The sequence below is a fragment of the Ambystoma mexicanum genome, chromosome 7p (genome assembly GCF_040938575.1).
Source record: "Ambystoma mexicanum isolate Mex_15411 chromosome 7p, UKY_AmexF1_1, whole genome shotgun sequence".
NCBI classification, from domain to species: Eukaryota; Metazoa; Chordata; class Amphibia; order Caudata; family Ambystomatidae; genus Ambystoma; species Ambystoma mexicanum.
In genome coordinates, this window is record NC_090939.1 from 299,393,460 (window position 1) to 299,416,000 (window position 22,541).

Here is a 22,541-nt window from a genome sequence, read left to right on the forward strand (position 1 = left end):
AAAGGTGCACTATGGATACTCAGAAATGGGTTAGTGGGGAGCAAGGTGCTCTGGATGGACTGGAAATATGCCATTCAGTCGAAGCTAGGCTGTGTAGGTTGTAGGCTGAACAGATATGGGAAGAGTTAGGCCTAGTGGTTCTAGGCTGGTCAATATGGGTAGAGGTAGCCCTGTAGCAGAGAGTCTGGTGTGGGCAAAGGAGGGCCTTCAGCAGAAATTCTGATGTGGGTTCTGATTTGAGCAGATGTAGGCCTGCCACAGGGATTCCTATGTGGGCAGAGGTAGGCCTCCAGCAGGTATTCTGATGTTGACAGAGGTAAACCCTGCAGCAGGGAATCTGGTGTGGACAGAGGTAGGCCTGCAGCAGGGAATCTAGTGTGGGCAGAGGTAGCCCTGCAGCGGGGATTCTGGCGTGGACAGAGGTATACCTGCATCAGCGGTTCTGGTGTGGGCAGGGGTATGCCAGTAGCAGGGATTCGGGTGTGGACAGAGGTCAGTGGTTGTTCATTGCATAGGTGGACAAGTGTTTAATTTGGATCCACCTTTAAAAATATAGAAACTGCTTTTTATTTCTTTCACATTTGCCTATGTGTCTCCCGGCCTTCTCTTTCCCAGTTTTCTTCTATCCTGCCTCTTGTTCTCACTCCCCTCTGCTTATGGGTGGGGTGATGGGTCGGGTCGGCTGCTGGAAATGAGAACAGTCATAGTCGTACCGTAAACCACGCTGGCCCCATGCCACAACAGGGACCGGGTCACGGTGACCCGGTCACCCTGCAGCTACCCTGAAACGCAATAGGGGAACTGGAGCACAGTGCAGGCATTAGGGGAGGTGTGGTTTTCGGATGATTACTGAAAAGCCTAGCACTGGTCACAGGCTTAAGAGGTGCTCTGTGTGTCTTTTCAACACCCGTGAAACTGCCAAGGCAAAGAGGCCAGCCAGTAATCTCACGGCAGCCCACTGGGTTACACCCCTTGCATTCTTTGGTGTGCACGTCCATCACCTGTCAAAAGGCTGCCGCCAGCCCCTAACTGATGTGCATGCATAAAGGGGGCATAGAAAATGTCCAGGCTTCGAAGGCTCAGAGCTGCCCATGTCTCTTGTTCTAACCATTAATGGTCAACAATGGGAATCGCCAATGGTGGAAATTTGGGAGAGAATTGTGGTTTACCTACCTTTGTAATCAAGGCACATTGGTGGAAGGGAACCTCTAGATGGAGGGATGTTGAAAATAATACATTTTAGGACTAGAAACTCTATTTAAGTTTCTTAAATGGGGAAAGTGAACAGAGGCATGTATGTTCTGCAACCACCCTTAATCCGAAGCTTATGCGCTACACAGGACAATGTTTCACTGTAGCATGTAAGCTTTCCAAGGCTACGCCACACTTTTTTGACAGTAATAAGGAATTGCTCCATAGAATAATCCCTGACAGTGGCACTAAACCATTACTTGCCTCAATCTAAGATTCTAGGAGTGCCCTGGCAATGCTACCCACATCCAGCCCAGAATGAGCCAATCCTTAGAACGCTGACATTCCTCTGCTTCTGGGGGTTCAGCATGTGCTGGGTTTGTCACCTCTGCTGAAAGAATATGTGTTTGCTTGAAAGCAATAGTTCATTAATTACACGCTCCTATTTCCTGTAATGACATGAAGCAGCTTTGGGTGCTCTCATTGTAGTCTCTTTCACAAGCACAGTTTTCACCTGAGTGCCTTGATGTGGGGAACTCGCCTCTGGGGGCTACATTGGTAGGTTCTCATGCTGTGTAACATTCACTCTCTGTGGATCACCCTGCATTCCTGTTGAGGCGCTCCATTTGTCTTCCTATATTACCTCTCACAGTTTTGGGTGTTCATGCAGACTGGACTAAACAAGGCAGGACAGATCTGCCTCCCCGCCCTCCACCAAATGTGCTCTGGCTCTCTCTGCCAGGTTCTCTGCCACCATTCGAATTCGCTTGCAAATATTAAAGCAGATAGTGGGGTGACCATAAATTTTAAGCGGTCGTTACTCTGCAATGAGACACAAAAGTATAGTATAGTTTATGTTTCTTTACCTTGATTTGAGCTTCAGCTTCATTCCTGTATGTGGTCATGGCTCTCCTCGGTCGGTGACTGCATATACATTATCCCATGTGCAATTTGCATGTGCTCTGATTAAAAATACGTGGCTGTTGCTAATGTGATTAACCTTTGGCGCTGTGAGTATTATCATGTTAAAACTCTTACTGGTCTGTCTTTTGTATCGCTTGCATCTGAAATTGCAGATGAGCTGGGTATCTGTCTTGAGCCAACTCGCCAATATTCACATTACACATTAGACTCAATCATGTTTGTGTGTGCAATATACACAAAGATAAAATGTATCTGGTTGACATACAAACAATAGCAACAGAATTTATCATGCGTACAGAGCGCGCAAAGAAAATGTGTGTCTTTTAACAAATGTGCGTGATCACTCACTACAAATAAATTGACAGATCATTTTACTCTGTGGTTTGTGTCTGTAGCAAAGTCCCCAAGGTGTCCCCTTTCCACCCCCAGATTGTATGTGTCTCCTATGCCCCTGAGGTGAACTCTTTAAAATCTGCAAGGAGCTGGCCAATCCTGCAGCAATCTCTACTTCTCCTATCCCCTCCCAGTCCCTCTGCATGGCCCTGGCCTCTCATTTCATCTCTAAAACCGAAGACATCCTGTCCACCCTCTCATCCTCTCCTCCTCTGCTTCCCTTCTCTCTCTCTGCTACCTCCAGCCCCTCTGCAACTGCCTCTCCTCCCTGTTTCTCTTCCTTTCCTCTGTTTCCGCCCTGGCAAGATTTCCAGACATCTATAAAAGTCTTGTCAAAACAGGTTCTTCCCTGTTCGTCCAAAACCATCAAGGACCATATTGACACCATCGCTTCTGCCCTGGCTGACTTCTTTAACCACTCCTTTGCCTTTGGAGCCTTCCCCTCTGAAGCACTCTCTTCTCAAGAAACCCACAGCCAACCCCTCCGGCCCAGCTTACTATCGCCTGATCTCTATTATTCCTTTCCTGGGCAGACTCCTGGAAAAGCTGACCATCTCCCAGCTTCAGAGCAGCCAGAAACATGGAAACAGCTCTCATGAACATCTGTGAAGACCTGCCCTCCAACCTTGATTCTAATCTCCCCTCTGTCCTCATCCTACTCGATCTCTTGTCTGCCTTTAATACGGTCACCCATGCCATCCTGCTCAATCGCCTCTGTAATAACCTGGGTATTACTGATCAGGCACTAGCCTGGCTGACAGGCACTAGCCTGGCTGACCTCCTTCCTCTCCAACTGGCCCTCACAGGTCTAACTTGGGTTCTTCCTTTCCTCTATCTCATTCTCCACTTCTGGTGTTCCCCAGGGGTGTAACCTCTCTCCCTGGCTTTTCAACCAATGCCTGGCACCCCTTGACCACTGCATTGCTGCTCTCTGCGCCAATTTCAGTGCTATGCGGATGACACCCAGCTCGTTTTCAGGCTCCCCTCTGCCACCTCTTCTTCATCTCTTATCTCTGACTGTCTGTCTGCAATCCAGGAGTGGTGTGCTGCCAACGACCTCTGCCTTAATGCCAGTAAGATAGAGATCCTCCTCATCGGCACTCCTGCACCTTCCTTTCCTGTCACTCTCTGGCTGGCCTCCCTTGGCCCTCTCCCTGCTCCCACCTGTGAGGCTAAGAACCTCTGGGTCATCTTTGACTTTACGCTTTCCTTTTCTCCACACATCTCTGATGTCTCTAACAAGTCAAACTACTAACTGCACCCCCTCAGACGTATTCTTCCTTTCCTCTCCTTCCCCCAGAAGCTCACTGTCTCTAGAGCTCTGGTTCTGTCTAGGCTTAACTTCTGCAATAGCCTCTTTCTAAATCTGCCTGCTACTACTCTCCGCCCTCTGCAACTCATACAGAACAGAACTGCGAGACTTGTCCTTGGCCTCAAGCTTGAAATCTCTTCACTGGCTGCCAGTGGCTGGACGGATTAAGTTCAAGACCCTTTGCATTGTCCACAAGCCCTTCTGGGCCTGGGTCCGAAATACCTTCAACTCTCCCTTCGGAAAGATCTTCCTACTCGAGCTCTTCGCTCCTCCGCCTCCAACTCCCTCATGGTCAGTCACTTCTCCAAGGTGGGGTTAGATCTCTTTCTCTGGCAGGAGCCTCCCTCTGGAACAGCCTCCCTGCCTCCCTGCCTCCCCTGAAACTTGAGGAGAACCATCTTCGGTTCCGGAAGTAACTCAAGGACTTCCATTTTGGTTCTGCCATCTCTCTTCCTCTCCTGATCTCTGTCTGTTTTGGCACTGGGCACCTGACTACCCTCTGATTTTGGGCCCAGATCCTTGCCCACCCAGCCGCATATCCACACTGCCAATCCTTGCCCTTGGGTCTGTATATACAACCCTACAGTCCCCTTCCTGCACTTATTAGACACCCATTGTCTGCTCCTTATTCTTGCACTTGCCACCTGCTTTCTGCACTACCTGTTGTTGTTTGATCACGTGATAAGCACTTTCCACTCCTCCCCTCCCCCTTGCACTTTCCCGTTCCCTCTCCTCTGCACTTGCGCATTCTCAATGTCACTGGGCCTAGTAATATCATTGTTTTGTTCTCCTATGTGCCTCTTGCTTGCCTCATCGCGCCCTGAAACACTTGTGTATGGGCGCTATATAAATAAAATATCATATCATAATTATTGGGATTTCGCATATAAGGTAAGGATTTTAGGGCTACAGCAGAGTCGACCACTGCAACAAGGAATCTGAAGAAGATGAGGAGAGATGGCAACAGCGCCTTCCAGGACCGCAAAAGCACCAGTGAAGCCTTGCAGCTGTGCTAACCCCGTTTCCACATCAACATGGAAGATCCGCCAACGACGACTTCCTCCATTAGGCTGGTGGGACCAACTAACCTTGAGACCTGATTCGTTTTGGCTCATCCCCCGACTTGCTGAGACCTTGCTGGGCTGCAGAATACCAATACCTGGGTTACCTGGACCATTATCAAATGCAAACACTTTGGAAGATTGAATCCAGCTGAAACTTTGTAGGCATCTGTGTGAGTCTACAGAAGCAGGAAACCAGAGTTTGGGACCGAGTGACTAAGGAACATCCAACCAGAGATATTTGTTCCTCCTTAGCTTCGAGTAAAAGGTGCCAAGTGCCACTGAATCAAGTGGAATCCATTGCTGCCGAGTCCCTCTCCGGAGTGCTGTCACAGGAGCCTGTCAGACGTCCCTCATTTCATCACCACAACCAAGGAGCAGGAACAAGGGTTGCATCACTACATCAGGAAAGAAGTCAGCTGGAACATCTTCATTTCTAAAGTAAGTTGGGGCTTGGGGTTTTATTACCTTTTGCCATTTTCAGTGCTTCCTAGCTTGGGAAGTGCTTTTTTTAATCCTTTGGAGTTGACCTCAACTTCCTTGCGAAGGCCTAACAGCCTGTGCACTACCAGGTAGGCTTCCCTTGAGTTCCTGGGTTTCTTCAATGAACTACTAACTGTTTAACTCTTTCTAAGAAGATCTGCATCAGAACTGGAAATGTCCTACTGACTTTGGCTACCCTGCTTTCCTAAAGGCTCTCCTTCTGAATCCTACTGGCTTTAGCAGTGCTTGTTCCCCCAAAGGTTCTAATTGTGTGACACTGTTATTGCTGGGAGAAAGACTACCTACATCCCACTAGGAGAAAATCCTATTGTAACATTTGTTAATGTGTGTTCTATCTAACTCTGAAACTTTCCCTCCCAAACTCAGTGTGTAAAGGTGATATATAAAGGCTGTCTGATAGCTCTCAGAAATTCTTTATTTGGAGAAATCTCCCTCATTCATAACACAAAATAGGCATTCAAGCCTGTAAAGTGAGTATAAGATGTCACAAGCTAGATCTCCAGGTGATCATTGTCAACGCATATTGGAACCCTGCGGGGGTTCAATTACATGATTTTTTGGGAGCTCTATCGGCATTGTTTGAAAGGATTAAACTCCTATATGGGAGCAACCATATAATCCTTGCAGGGGATCTAAATACCCAATGTGTCCCTCTAACCCTGGAAAAAGACATGCTGATAACACAGAGAATCTCCAATATTGGATGAAATTGGGTAGATTTTATGGAGGCCTGGGGATTTAAGATGGCCAAGGGGTCCACAGAGGGGGACGTCCCACCGACTCCAACGTGTTCCCGAGGGAAGTCCTCATCGATTTTAGACTATATTTTTATGTCAGCAGCCTTATTCCTACAAAGTGCATCAAAGGGCATCATGTCTATGAAGCCGGGAGGAGGCAGTGATCACTCCCAGTTCGAGTTGGTCCTCTTAGACATGGTGATGAGACAATCAGATAAGCAGACACAGGTGTTAACAGCTAAAAAGGGAAGAGTGTGTGTTTCTAAATATGGACCGGGGGTACAATGCTGAACAAAAATGTATCGAAGGTTGCAATAGATACCCCGCAAAAACTGTAACCCTGAGAGATTTGTAAAGTTTGTATGGTCAGTCTATCCCCCAAGTGTGGCAGGTGGGGTAAAACGAAAGACCCACTACCATCTATTTGATAAAGACACTTGGGTGTATAAAAAACTCTTGGAGAAGAAATTGAGAAAACCCAAGAGTTTAAAGTTGGACCCAGAGGTACTGAGGAGAGAGTCGAGGATCTTAAATTTGGAATATAAAAATTGGTCAATGGGGAAACGGATGCTGCGGCTGCAGCAAGATGGCGAACAAATATTGCAAATTGTAAAAACAACTCCAGGAATTTTGAGGCGGCTTTGCAAGATTTGGAGAAAAATCATAATAGTAGCCAATGCAATCTAGTGCAGGAATCAAGATGGATAGATTACCTAACCCATCATTTAAAAAATAATGTGAAATCTGTGGATAGCCAATGTGAAGGTGTTCCCTGGTCTCTGCCATTCGAAGAACAGGACCTAGTGGACCTGATCACTCGGTCCTCTACGTCGAAGGCAGCGGGACGAAATGGTCTTACATATCAAACTCTCAAGAGTGACGTCACCCTTTGGTCAAAATTGCTCTATTGGTTTTTTAAAGAAATCTTGGAAAGTAGAACATTCCCTCACTCATGGAAAACAGCCACTATCATCCCTTTGATCAAGGGGGGTGATCAAATGATCCGGCAAGCTATCGTCCGATCGCCCTCCTTGACATTGATAGCAAATTATTTATGAAGATCTTGCTGAGTGAACTGGAAAAGTGGGTGGTGATTGCCCAAATCCTCCCGAAGGTTCAAACAGGGTTCAGAAAGGGGCATTCAACTGCCTTGAATGATGGGTTAGCTATTAACATCATGAGTGAGAACTCCAGAGGAAGGGGCGGTCTGCTACTTTTTGAGGCATGGGTAGACTTCTCAAAGGAATTTGATCTGGTCATCAGGGAACGTCTGTGGAGTAAGCTCAGAAAATGTGGTATTCCTGAGGGGCTCCTCGCAATGTCAATCGAGCTGCATAGAAATACCACAATTAGAGTGAGGCTTGATGAGGAAGGCAACCCGTCGGACCCAATCAAGGTGGAGAAGGGAGTCAGACAGGTCTGCCTGGGGGCACCTCTCTTCTTCAATTTATATCTGGCAGATATGGGGGTGTTTTTGGAATCTTCGGCCCTGGCCGGTCCAGCAATCAATGAGTTCAAGATATGCTGGCTGGCCTACGCCGACGAAATTGTCTTATTAGACAAGATAGTGGTGGGGCTGCATCTCATACTCAAACTGGGAGAGTATGCTAAGGAAAATGGGCTTTTGTATCAACCTGACAAAATCTAAGATAATTGTGTCAAGGCATCAACGTAAAAAAGTGGCATTCTCCCAGTGACTCCTGGATGGCCAGGTGATCCCAAGAGTGGAGGAAGTCTTGTACCTGGGCTATGTGGTCTACGCATCTCCATCAGTGTCTAAGATGGAGATGAATGTCCAGGGAAACATTTCTCATGCAGTCCCGCAAATGAAGAAGGTGCTGGCCAAATATTGCAAATTTTCCCTTCTCCACTTGATTAAATATTACAGGGCAAAAGTTATCCCAGTAATTCTCTATGGGTTGGAGGCAAAACCCATCCTCTGGAATACAAATTGGCAATGATTGGAAGGGGTGGTGTGGAAGAAAGTACTAGGTCTACCCATGAGTCTCTCTATGGCCGGATTGAGATTTGAGTTGGGCCTGTGATCATTAAGGGTTTCAGCAGAATGGAGATTGGCTTCCCCCTTAGCCTAATTATAACAGCATATGAGGACAAGCTGTTTGCAGATATTGGTGCACAGCTAAAACACTTGAAATCCAATATGCTCTCTGAGTTGGAGGTGAAAGTAGGAGAGTCACTCGCCAAAGAAGATGCTAATGTAGAGACCCTAATATGCAACCCACTGAACACCAAGAAATCCTTGGAGGTGATGGACTGGATTCTAACGATTGAACAAATGCGGTCCACAGTATCCACAAATCCATTCTTGAAAGTGGATAAGAAAGTGGGGACTCTCCCAGGTATCTTGTTAAATTCCCCGATTGGAAGATTAGGAATGCATTTCTTAGAACTCCCTTAAAAGTGTTACATGCGGGAGAGGTTCTAGCTAAAAGGGGGCAAGGAGAGCTGACCAATTTATTGTGCAATATATGTAAAAACCCGGAAAATCAATCACTAAAACATCCGTTAATGATCTGTGGGGGCACTTGGTCGGCCAGAGCCTCCCTCTCTATGAGATTTGTAGCTAGCGAAGAGATGATCCTATCTGAAACCTTTTGGGATAGACTGATATCTGGATTTGACACAATGTTAACAACTGCCGTGGTACAAGTGTTAGGAAAATGTAGCATCATATGTCGAAACTGGTGCTGAGGCAACAATTTGAGAATTGGTGCAATATTAGGATGAAGGATCACTATGGTACATCAGTGGCAAACCTCTTACCCATCTCGGGTTCACTGCTGTCTCTGCTGATGGGGTTATCAGAAGCAAATGTTCAATGAGTACTGTCTCCCTTGATTCTCTCAGATTAAACCCAACATTTTGATTTAGTCAACGTTACACTCCATAGGGAGTGATTTTCGAAATAATGTCCACTTCGTTTAGACCTTGGTTCCCTTTTTTTTCTCATTGTCATAATTATTGGAGATGTATAGAGTGTGGATTTATATTTCTCCTTTTTTTTTGGTTGCCCTTTGTTCTTGCTGTTTTGTTCTATTTCGTTCTATGTGTGTTTGGTATTATGATTGTTGCTTATCAAATTTAGATGAAATGGTTCCTTTGTATATTGTAAGTTTTTTGTAAAAGGTTTTTGTTAAGCAGATACAAATAAAAAAAATAAATAAAAAAAAAAATATATATATATATATATATATATAACATGCTATTACTGACCTTTATTGATGTCACTCTGTGGGCTGGAAGTGTATAGCGTAGAAAGAAACGATGGATTGACGGAATGAAAAGGGAAAGCAGGGTGCAGAAAGCAGTGGGGATAGAAGAGAGATAGCCGTGACACAGAAATTACTTGAGCCAGGGCAGTGAAGGGTGGAGAGAGAAATCCCAAACCACAAGAGTGATAGAGAGGGGAACAGAGGCAGAACAAGGTGAGGGAGGGTTGCATTGAGAAGGAAAGCAAGACAAATAAAGGGAGGAAGAAAGATGAAAATAGGAAGGCAGAGCGAGGGGGAGAGCAAGAGAAAGTGAAAGTGAGAGCCGAGAATTCCGAGAGCGGGGTGGACATCGCCCTTGGTTATGGAGACCTAACACTGCAGCAGGTGCCACATCAACAGTCCATTAGCTGTGCATCCCCGGGCCAGCGCTTTAAGGAGGCTCTGGCTGACACTTGGGGTTGGAGTTGGTGAGCAATATCTTCCTCTTTGGTGGCAGATGGGTCACGTGGGGCCCCGGGGCGAGCACACTTTGCTTAGGGAGATGTGTCTCTTAAAACCTTAGAGAAGAAAATCTGAAGTTCTTCTGATTAAATCACTGTGCGCATTTCCGCAATCATTGCCGAGAGTGAGATCTTTCAGAGGTTGTGAAACCCTCATCGAGATCAGGGCCATTTTAAGCACTTTTGGGGCCGTGGGCCCGACAACTTTGCCCCCCCCCCTCCAACAAACCAAAGGAATCAAGTGATCTAGAAAATCTGGGCGCAAAGACCCCCCCCCACCCGGCCAACCCCTGTCGCGATCACACTCAAATATGCTGGCTCGCAGCTTTCGAAATATGTATATTTACTCCCTATAAGTCCCCTTACCCTCTCCATTCTTGCTCTAATAAGAATGATAAACAAGTAGCATTTGAAGGGCAACATTAGCAGTCTACGAAGAGGTTACTTGGGTTCTAGTATAGATACAGCACACTTTTTATCAATAGCATCCAGGAAGGTATGCAGCCTGTAGTATTAATGCAGGACTGTATGTAAAAGGCACATGTAACCCAGAATAGACAGAGAACTCATATTAGCTGCCTCGTAGAATGCAAAAGTGTTTAAGCATGGATAGAATAGACCAATTGTAAGGAAGGCGAAAGCTACACATGCCATAGCATGGATAGTGGATGCAGATTAGAAACTACCAGGAAGGTGCCTGTATCCAGACAGAATGAGATTAGAAGTGGGACATGGTTTTCAAATAGTGTTGCCATTACAGGTCAAAGGAACACGTGCCTGTGGTGTGCAATATTTCAAGGCGCACTGTTATAGTGGAAGCAACACTAAGGCCAGTGAAACAATGAGTGAGGCTTTTTTGAAGATCAGGCCCTGAGAAAGAAATCGTTCTGAAGGGTTGACAATTTTGAAAGGATTAGGGACTGGTAATTTGTAGAGGTTAGGCAATACAAGATTTAATGAGATGCCCAGGATCACACACACATTGGTTAAAGGGTGAAGCTGGGATTTCTGCCAACTCTGCAATTTCTGCATTTGAACACTTTCTTTTACAGTTCTTACCATGAACTCAAATAATCTAATTTTATAAAACTGAATTGGATAGTACACAAATCACATTACCAAACATGACCATTTTTTAAAACAAAATATTCTAGAAAGGTGTTTACGCAAAATGGGAATGATTCTAGCTTAGTTTTCACCATCATTTAGGAAAGTATTTAAGTACCAGCATACAAATCGTTGTGATTTAACAGATTTAATCTGGGTTTGTGTTTTGTATTTTAAAGCCTGAAATACTTAAAAAAACACTGGTTTGTGAAATTGTCATTTATAAACGTGCAGAAAAACCATTGGCTTGTACAAAAAAGCAAACATTTTTTTCTGTCAAATGAGCAGACCTTAAAATATGCTTGCCCGAGTACTGCAACATCTGGTCCGCTCTCCCCTGTCCACAAACCCTTCCACTCAAATAGCCTACATAAGAAGAAAGATCAAGTAATGGGCTAAATGATGCTACCAGCATGGGAGAAGGCAAACCTCACAGAAGACAGCACAGATATATTGAGAGATATTAGATGATTTGGCCAGGATCACTGTATCGTCTGCTGGCAAAGCCAGGATACAAGCATGAATGCTTTGGTTCCACAGTCTTGAATTTGGATACTTATTCACCTCTTGGACTATCAGTTTATGCTCATCATTGGATGTGACTGCTCGGTTTTACAACACCCCATCTGAACAAACCGATTTCTAGACCTTCACCCTACGGATAAGATGTTCGTTTTTATAGCAACCCCTATCTGGTGCAAATACATTGCTGTTACTAGCACCTGTTGTGCTGCAAAACCAAGTACATATGCATGCAGGTTTATAAACTTCACACATAGGAAAGGCTCAGCCAGCCTTCCTTGAATGTGCCATTCTAATCCTGCATATGAACACACATTCCTACAATGAGTGCTTAACACACTGAGCTAACTTCTGAACCATTGTGGCACTCAATGTATCAATATCCATTTCAACTTCGGCTATTGCACATGATCAACATAATTCCAACAGGAAGGAAAGACTGCTACAGGCGTTTTACCGTAAGGAACGCACAAACCATACCAAAGTGAACACAGAAAGCATTACATGATTAATTGTTTAATGCCGACAGGCAATAGGTTTGGAGCCTCAGCAGCATGCCATAAAATATCCTGACATGTGCTATTTTAAGTCTGGTGAACAATGGAACCTTATTTCTTTAGATCATGCAGCCTTGTGGGTAGCCCCTCCAAGGTGGGGTCCCAGGGCATATGCCCCTTTGCCCTCCCATGAAAACGTCTCTGATCGAGATGATTGTACTTACTATGTTCCTGGGAATTGAATGTCCTCAAAAGAAACTGCAATTCAAAACTGTAATCTATACAGTGAAATGGGTTTCCTGGATATTCTTTGGCACTGGACAGCCCAACGCAGACTGGTGCAACCAGACAAATAAGTTTCAATACATTTCTAACCGAGTTGATTCCGATTACACTCTTCTTATATCGACAAAACATTTATTCCAACAGTGTTCCCATCATACCATCAAAGTCTCATTTAAATTGCCACTGGCTTGCTGTTTATTTTGTCAATTGGTTGCCTTGAAATACAGTTTTTCTAAAAGGAAAGACATGGCAGTAACAGGCGCGGTGGTCACTCGGCTCTGCTGGCTCTCCGCGCAATTAACACCCAGAAGGGGCTGGCCGAAGGGGCCTGCGTGCGGATTCTCTGATGGGCCTGTTTATGTTTTGGGAGCCGGTATTAGAGCCAGAAAATATGCCGTTCCACAGGGCGCTGACATGGAACTGAGCAGGAGTTCGCGGAGAGCAAATCATGTACCGCTAGGAATTAAAAACATCAAAGAGAGGGGTGACGGCACTGCGGCCCCTGTTATTATTATTTCAAGCAGGCACTGACCTGTGTGTGGGTGTTAATAACTGTATCTGTGCAAACATACATTCATGTATACGTAGAGGAGCAGCTGCATACCTCTTCGGGAGACCCTGCTGCCCTTCCTCCCATATGTTGGAGACACAAGACCGTGCCGTGTTTGACACCAGCTGTTGTGCCAATACTCCAGTATGTGTTCGAAAGAAGATACCCATTGAGACAACCCTACCGAATGTATCCCCGAAGTGATGACAATATAAGGGAGGAACTCCCTGAAGGAATATGAGAAAGGGCAAAGAAAAGAAGCTAGTGACGTCACAGACAATATGTACGACGTTTCGAGATACAGGCTGAAGAGGATGTATAGATCCAAAAGAAACTAATGAAGTAAAGAATCAAGTGAACCTTTAAATACAAAGAAGAAGATTACACGTGCACCAAGTGCTGCAGAAAACCAACTGTTCAAGAGATGTACAGATGATGAAACAGAAGGTAGACTAAGTCATTTATTTTTTAATTTATTTATTGGCATTTATCATTTTTACATTTGCATGACATAAAATATGTCCATAGTTAGAGGATAATAAGCATTTCGTAATAAAACATTAACATTTAACAATTCAACTTTAACTGTCTCCAAGTGCTCCTTCCATCCTGGCAGGGCAGTCTGCCAGTTCAGAGGGGGTTGGGCAAGCCGGGGGGAGGGGGATAGGGGACTTGAGCTTGTAAGGACCCTGTGAAGTTGTGGCTAGTTGCTCTCGGGGTCCTGTGATGTTGGTTGTGAATCCGTTTTCCATAGGTTTGTTCTTGTTCATGGGGGCTTGTCATCTGAGGGGTGAAACAAGGATCCTGTGAGTTCTTTCCAGGCCGTTAGGGTCATGCTCGAGGCGTCCGTGGACCTGGCGACACTGTCTTCCCATGCCTTTGTTTAAGCTTGTACCCAACGTTCCAATTCTCTGTGCCATACCTTTTGTTGGGGTCCTGCAGGTTTTTCCAGGACATTTCAATTGTCCTTTTTGCCAGTATGCACATGATGTCCATTAATTTGGCCAGGTGTTTAAGTTTGGCCAGCCTGCGGTACGTTCCCAGAAGGCATTCGTCTAGGGTCCACTTGTACCTAGTCAACCCTGCTTTTTCACTTGTCAGCTGTACGGTGGTCCGCAGGGACTGTGTTTTGGTGCACGACCAGAACATGTGAATCAAGTCCGCATTATTCTCTCCGCACCAGGTGCAGACAGAGTGTGGTGATTTATTGAATTTCGGCAGCCTGGATGGGGTTAAAAATGTTCGGTATAACAGGTTCAGTTGTATTTGTCTAAATCTGTGGTTTCTGGAGACTGCTTTAGGGTATGCCAGAGCCCTCTCCCATTCTCCATCAGCCATTTCCCGGCCCATGTCCGTTTCCCATCTTCTTTTCAGATCGGCACTTCGTGGGTTGGGGGTGTCACTCAAGTGGCCATAGATCTGGGACACTGGTCTCCATCCCTCTCCCAAGCTGTACAATAGTGTGATCAGAGGGTTTGATTCCGGTTCCTCCGGCCATGTTGTCCACTTGTTTCGTGCTGTTGTCCGTATCCTTTGATACCACAGAAACTGGCCCGTGTTGATTCCAGCTTCCTCCTGTAGTGTTTCAAATTCCTTAAAGGTGCCATCGTCTTATAGGTCTCCCCACGTATATATCCCTTTTTCTTCCCAGCGTCTGAGGTGTTGCAGGTCCATGCCGGATCTGCATAGGTCCGAGATCATTGGTATGTCTGGGGAGTAGTGATGCTTTGTGTGGGCGAATGCCTCTGCTCTGTGCCATACTTTTCGCCCTAGGGCAGCCAAGAAGGGGGCATTTCGCATCAGGTGGCTTGGGGCCCAAATAAGTTCCTTCAGATGGATCGGGGAGACCAAGGGTTGTAGCAGGGGCATCTCAGATGTGGTGTCGTCTGCTAGCCTTTTGGTCACAAAACTGAGTTGCGCTGCCAAATAATATTTCTCGAAGTTGAATTCCCCCTGGCTATGCGGTAGGACCAAGGTGGTGAGTGCTATCTTGCGTCTTCCCTTCCCCCATAGGAAATCACGGAATATCACTTCTAGCAGGCGAAAAAAGGAAGCATTGATGTAGTAATGTACATTTTGGAATGTGCACAGGAATCTAGGGAGGACAATTATTTTAATTATTGAGGCTCTGCCCATCATAGACAGGGGAAGGTTTGCCCAGAAGTTCATGGATTTTCTTAAGACAGGGATTGCTGATTTCGTGTCGTGTTCGTGCATCAGTGCAGGGGTGTGCATTATGTGTATTCCCAGGTATTTAAATGAGGTGACCTCCCACTGTATCCCCACAGAAGGAAGTTCTATAATATTCTTGCTCTTGAGGCTAGCTAGAGGGAAGAGGCAGGACTTCGCCCTGTTAAATTGTATGCCTGAGACCTTTGCAAAGTTGTCTAAAATGTCTAGCATTGTGGGCACGTTATTGTGTGGGTCCGTAACATGTAGCAGCACATCGTCTGCATAAAGTGAGATGATGTGGTCCACTCCCCCCAGGCGTATCCCAGGATCGAAGAATTGTTTCCGAAAATAGATGGCAATAGGTTCCAGTCCTAGTACATAAAGCATGGGGGATAGTGGACATCCCTGCCTAGTGCCCCTGCATATGTCCTAGACCTCGGATACATACTTTCCAGTTTTTACCCTAGCCCTGGGTTTTGTGTAAAGTATCTTAATCCACCTAATGAACCCCGGCCAAAGCCGAAACCTTCTAGAACCACTATGAGCCATTCCCAATATATAGAATCAAACTCCTTAATGGTGTCAAGGGATAGCAGTGCACATGCCTCCGTGCTAGCCTCAGTTTGGTTTATAACCTGCTGTAATCTGCGTAAGTTCATGGTCGTGTTCCGGCTCGGTATGAAGCCGCACTGATCCATGTGCACAATCTCCCCTATGATTCCAGCCAACCTCTTCGCTAATATCGTTGTCAGTATTTTCACATCATAATTGAGCATGGCTATTGGGCGGTAAGAGCCACATTTGTCGACAGGTGTATTAGGTTTAATGATCAGGATCAAAAGGGTCTCTCTCATGCTGTCGGGCAATATCCCTCTCTCATATGCTTCTTGAAAAACCTCATGTAATAAAGGTGTTCGGGAGGTCTCGTACACTTTATAAAACTCAGAGGGTAGCCCATCGGTCCCAGGGGTCTTGCAGTTGGCCAGCGATTTAATCGCCTCTGTTATATCTTCGGTCGTGTTGTCTGTATCTAGGGCCTCAGTCTGTTCAGGGGTTATGCTGGGGAGTCCTATTTCTAGTTCACCTCGCAGCTGTTTTCTAATACCTCCCGCTTTTGTTATAGTTTCCCCCCTTATCACTACTTTTAGGGCGTCCCACATCGTGCTCAGGTGGTCGACACTTCCGGTATTTACCTCTATAAAGTTGTCTATAAAGTCGTGCAGCTCCTCCCTGAATGCCAAATCACCCAGGGCGTCAATCGGCATTCTACACATAGGGATAAGGGGTTTAGGGCCAGCTTGGTTCCATTCTGCTAGAAGTGGCCAGTGGTCTGAGATGGTTCTCCCTAGGTGTTGTGCACTGTCTATTTGTGACAGGTGTTCTTTGCTAATGAAAACGTAATCTAACCTCGTATGAAGTTCATGTGGGGAGGAGAAGTAAGAGTATCCGCGGGCGTTGGGGTGCTGCTCCCTCCATGTGTCAGCAAGATCTAGTCCGTCTATTACTAGGGATAGGGCTACCGTGGCTGCTGAGGGACCTTTCGGGTGGGGCTGAGACCTATCAAGGTTGGGATCTCGTACACAGTTGAAGTCCCCTGCCCAAAAAAAGATGCCGTGCCTTTATGGGGCGATTTTGGGATACATTGAGTTCAGATGTGCCGGAATATTAGTGTTGGGAAGATAGGAGTTCACTATACATACCTCTTCCTGTTCGAGTCGGCCCCACAGTATCGCAAACCTGCCTCCCGGATCTATCTCGGACTTAATAAAATGGAATATGAGTTGGGGGTGAATCCAGGTGTATACTCCTCTGGCATATTTGGAGTAGGTGGTTCCAATTCCTTGTCCACCCCAATGCTCGCCTAATTTGGCCAGAGAGTCCGCCGTGCAATGTGTCTCCTGCAACAGTTGCACTCCCTTTCTGTTCAAGTAGGACTTGATTCTGTTCCGGCGTAGGTAAATTCCCAAGCCCCTCACGTTCCAAGTCATTATTTTTATTCTAGTTGCCATGGTGGGTTAATAGGATTTCCGCTGCTTCAGTCCAGCAACCTTCAACCTCTTCCATTCGCTCACCCCTTTTTGGCTTCCTCCCTCCGTGCCCGTCCTCCCCGGCACCACCTGTTACACCTGCTGGAGACTTTTTAACTTGAGTAACTCCCATTGTGTGAATGGGGAAAACAAACAAAAAACAACATGAACTGACCCTAGCAGTTGCTTTCAACTTTCAGCACTCAGGGGGTTCCAAGCCTTCCAGGCCACTCCTGGCCTTCCCGATCAGGTAGTGTGTAGGCGGATTGCCTGCACAGATTCTGGTGGGGTGGGTCGTCTTTCTTTTATTTCGCGTGGTCCTCCGAGCTCCTATCCGATCTGGCTTACATCACAGTACGAATCGATTGTAGTATACTTGTCTGCTGTCTGTATTCGTGTGGGGGAATCGCTTTGCTCTTCTTGCCATGGCAGGTGCGTAGTCAGCCCAAGTCTGACCGTGGTGGTTCCTCCTTGCCATCAGCCAGGTTATTATGTTCGAGCCACATGTTTGCTGCGGCTGGGGTCTCCAGAAATATTGCTCTTCCTTTGTACAGAATTTTCAGGCATGACGGGTAGAGCAACATGTATTTTAGGTTGAGCTTTCGTAATTGTGCTTTTATTGGGATGAAGGAGTTCCTTGCTCGTTGAACTGTGGGGGTATAATCTGGGTACATGACTATTGTCGAGTCTTTCCTCTTGATCTCTCCACCTTCTCTGGAGTACCGCAATATAGTTTCCCGGTCGCAAAAGTTTAAAATTTTGGCAATGATTGGGCGCGGGTGTGAGCCAGGTGGGGGGCATTTCTGGAGACATCTGTGGGCTCTTTCAATGGAGAACCCCTGGGTGAGGTTTCCTGGACCAATTTCCTGTTGTAGCAATGTTTTCGATAAATTCTGTTGGGTCTGGGCCTTCCAAGTCCTCTGGAACCCCAAGTATACGAATGTTATTTCGGCAGGCTCGACCCTCGACATCCTCGGAGTGCGCCTCTAGCCTTGCCACTTTTTGTTCCAAGTCTTAGACTTTTACCTTTAGATCTTGGGTACTCTCCATGTCACACGCAAGTCCTGCAGGGTAGTTTCTATTGCCGTGACCCTTTCAGTTGGGTTTCGGGTGTCCTGACGCATGAGCTGTATGTTCGATTTCACCTCCTCTATCTTCCCTTCGACTGATGTGCGGAGGGCCGCTATTGCCTGCAGGACTTGCGTGTGTTTGAGCTCCTCTTCTTGTTGAGGTGGCTCTTCTGAGGTCTCCCGGTCTTGTTGTGATTGTCTTTGGGGTCTGACTGTCGTGAAGGAATCCATCGTAACCAATTTCGATTTATTTTTGGGGGGAGACATCCCCGGTGTCCGGTCCCATAGTCTCTTATGCCAGGTCCGGTTCCGCAAGCTATGTAGGCCTTCCCTGCGGCTCTTGGTTTGTGTTATGATTTTCGTGTCTTTGGGCGGAGGGTAGCGGGTCCGTGGGTCGAGTTGGCCGCCCCCGCTTTTTGGTTGGCCGTGTGGGGTGGGGTCCATTGCGCACCCGCACCCGTGCCCCAAATCTGGGTGGTGGGGGGGTCCCGGGTTCTTTTCCGCCTCACTTACTGTGTTATTTTCTGGCACACAGTGCCCAGTGTTTCTACGATCTTCCCATCAGCTCCTCTCGACTGTACCACGAGTGTGTCTCTCCAGCCCTCGTTCCTCCTGCGGTGACGGCTCCCCAGAGTGCCTTCGGCGCCGGTATCGCTGGGCTCGAATTTCAGTCCCTGTGGTTTCTCCGCAGCTGGGGAATGAGTGGCCCACCCCGTCGGCTTCGGTGTGGGAGAGAGTCCTTTGTTGGCGCGCTCCGCAAGGTAATTTAGGCCTCCGTAGCTTCGTTCTTATTCCGCGGTGGGAGCCGCCATCTTGTGGGTCCCAGGGGCTCAGCGTCCAGCTTCGCGTTTTCAGCCTTCCCTGCCCCAGTTCGCCCCAGGAACAGGGTCGAGTGTCGGTAATCGGTTCCCCTTCGATGTTATTCAGTTTTTTAAGTTTGCAGACCAGTTATACCGATATTAGCTCGATTTGCAAGGATCTCGGAACGGAGCTCCGCGGGAGCCTGTCCTTACAGCATGCGTGCTGGCCACGCCCCCCCAAGGTAGACTAAGTCATCATGGAAGCTGGCTATACGTAGTGACTTCGGTATCATGAACTTAGTAAGCCAGCACCCATGAAGCGGGTAGGGAAAACTGTGTCACAGCAAGAATAAGCAGAATCGTGGAGCTGCATGGGGAGGCTGTGTGGCATGGAGTCAAGACTGAAACAGCCAAGGTCCGCTATCTATTCTGGAAATGAAAGAACGTGCGGAGGATGAATAATCCCTTCTTAAGGGGAAAGAAAGAACACCAAGAGTGGTAAATTTAATTCATTTAGAGCATTTAAAACCTGCAAAATGGACCAAATTGTGGTCTCCTGTCATGTAAGCCAAGGATGAAAATAGAGTTCAAAGCTGGAGTCTTAGACATGATAGTGAGTGCCCTCACTCCCATGTATTCTCAAAGATAAGGATACTTTGCAAGGCCAAGTACAAAGACAATCTTCATTTCAGAAGGCATGGGCGATGAGAGATGCTGGGCTAATTGTGTGCGGAGGTAGTGTCAGGCCCCATCTCCGTGCACCTGGTTCTGGGCTTACGTGCTGCTAAGTGAACCGAATGTTCCAGACATGGCACACGTGTGCCAACCAATTATATTAGTCCATATAACGAAGGACCTTATAGTTTGAAAACCAATGAGATGCCATTAGCTGGAAGATCGCAGAGTTTCCTGCGGAGAGCGGCTGAATACAAATAAACTTCCAAGGAGAACCGAGACGGTGGGCAGGTCCTCCTTTGAAGAAATCCCTGCTCGGTTTCCACGGGCACTCTGCAGACGGAAGGCAAAGTGGTCGGATTGAAGGAGGAGTCAATACCGAAGGCCTCAAGTCAATTAACGAATGGTAAGTAGACTAAGGGGAATGGCAATATAAAGGGGATGGGATTGTGATCATTTTGAGTAACAGGAAATATTGTGAAGATAAGAGACACCGCCCGGGAGTTAGAAGAAGACATTTCAAACTCCAACGGGAGTAGAAATACAGCAAAACGCACAGGTCAGGAGCATGTAAGGTGATGTCTCAAACCCTGTACAGGGTAAAGTAAAGACAAGAGAAGGTGATCACAGTGTTTTATAATATGTAATGTGTGACTAGTCTAAATGTTGTTTGTTGAATAAAGTATCGAGGAGCGATAGAATTATAAAGATTTGAAAAGATAATAGTGATTTAAGATAAAGTGTAACAAAATGATTGGCGCCAATCAGAAGAATAGATTGGTTATTGAAATAAGAGGTTTGAGCAGCAATTGGTGGTGCTTGCTCATATTTGTTGTTTTTAAATCGTTAAAAGCGGTGACTTAAGTTAAAATAAAAGGTTTATTTAACGGTCTGGTAAGTATTGACAGTCGATTGAGACTTGTCATTATGGAGGACACTACTCTCATGCACCTATGCAAGACACTGCCAAAACATGCACCCAAGCTCAAACAGCATAGTGCAGAATGGGTAAAGGGCACAGCAGATAAAATGTTCATGCCATGGCCTCAAGGGGGATCATTGTCAAAAAAGCGGTATTGCAACACATGACCACACACTGGCACACCGCATACACAGGGAAGAAATTAGAGAAAAGATTATTAATTTTAGAACTTTGGAAGATGTACCAAGAGGAAAAAGATGATCCGCCACCCGAGGAGTGGATGCTTAATCAGCATAAGGGGGAAGACGTTGAGCATATCAGAGACCAATTTATGATTAATTGCAGAAGTAACAAAATACATGAGGAATTATGGTTGAGGGATGAACCATCTCTGGAGGAAGTGTTGAACATTGTAAAGAGGGCGGAACATTCCATGGCCTGCGTTGCAAAAATAACGGAGAAGGATAACAAAGATGAAACAATCGAAGTGTTGAACGTCGTGGATGCGAAACAAAAGAAAAAGGGGAAGGATAGGCCTAATGTGAAAGAAAGAGTGGATTGTGAAACAAATAGGTGGAAAGGTGAAAAAAGAGACGAGAAGGAGTGCTTGTGTATTAGGTGTGCAAGGAACACACACTTTGCGGCCTCCATGTCATGGCTCAGAAAGAGGGCAGTTTGTGCCAAGTGTAAGAGGCGTGGTCATTTCGCCAATTGCTGTAGAAACTATCAGAACAACCACAGGAGATTGATGGTAATAAAGGATGAGGATGTAAATGTATGTTGGAGGAGGAAGAGAATGTTAATGTTGAGAACATCACCGTGAAAGTGATACAAGAGGGAGCCGATAATGAGTGTGAGCATCCCTATGCCAATGTGAGGTAAAATGGAAGGAGTGTTATGATGATGATGGACTCAGGGTCCAAAATATCATTAATGTCTATACAATTATTTGAAGAAGAGATGTTAGGTGTGTAAGAAATGGTGGTCGGTCAAAAGACCGAAAAAAAAATCTCGAAATACAATAATCTCGAATCCAAAATCCCGAAAAAAAAAAAGTCGAATTTTTTATTTATTTAATTATATGCTTTTTTGGGGTCAGGTAAGTAAAAAAAATGGGTTAAAATAAAAAAAAAATAGAAAAAAGGGGGGTTGGGGGGGGAACCCCCCCATTTCGAACAAAAAACGTCATTAAAAAAAAATTCGACTTTTTTTTTTTCGAGATTTTGGATTCGAGATTATTGTATTCGGGATTTTTGTTTTCGGTTTTATTACTATAAACCGTAAGAAATCTACTTGAGCCGGACATAAATCCGGGCGGATGCAATCAAGACAAAATAGAGCTGTTAGGGTACTTTGTGGCTGATTTTGAGTTGAAAGGGAGGTTTCCCAAGCGTAAAGTTTACATTAACAAAAAGAGGGGGACACTGTTTGGTTGGCGGGACCAGAAGAAATTGATGGTGAGGTTACACCCCAACCAAGATGATCAAGTGTTGCAGATAAACACTTCAACCAAGGATGCCCACGAAAGGGTTTTTAGGAAGGGTATAGGCAAAGTGAAAGGGATGCAACATCAAATCATATTAAAAAAATATGGTATGCCTGTGAGTGCCAAATTAAGACCTGCGCCTTTGGCGTTGAGGGAAGAAGTGAAGAGAGACCTGCACAAACTATTGAGCATGGGAATAATTGAAAGAGCAGGGGAGTGGAACGGACGTGCCATTAGTAATTGTTATGAAACCCTCAGGGGATTTGCGCCTATGCATAGACTTGGGGGAACTGAACAGATCTGTTCTGGTGGATAGGCATCCATTGCCCAATATGGGGAGATGCTGGCCATGGTGAGTCAGGGTGAGTTTTTCTCAAATTTTGACATGGTGTCAGCCTATCTTCAAGTAGAGCTGGAGGAAAACTGCAGGAAGCTGACAGCTTTCATCACACACAAGGGTGTCTTTCAATTCAGGAGAATGCCATTTGGACTTGTGTCAGCTTCTTCTGTTTTTCAGAGGATAATGGATACATTATTCTATAAAATTGAAGGTGTATTCTGTTTCCAGGATGA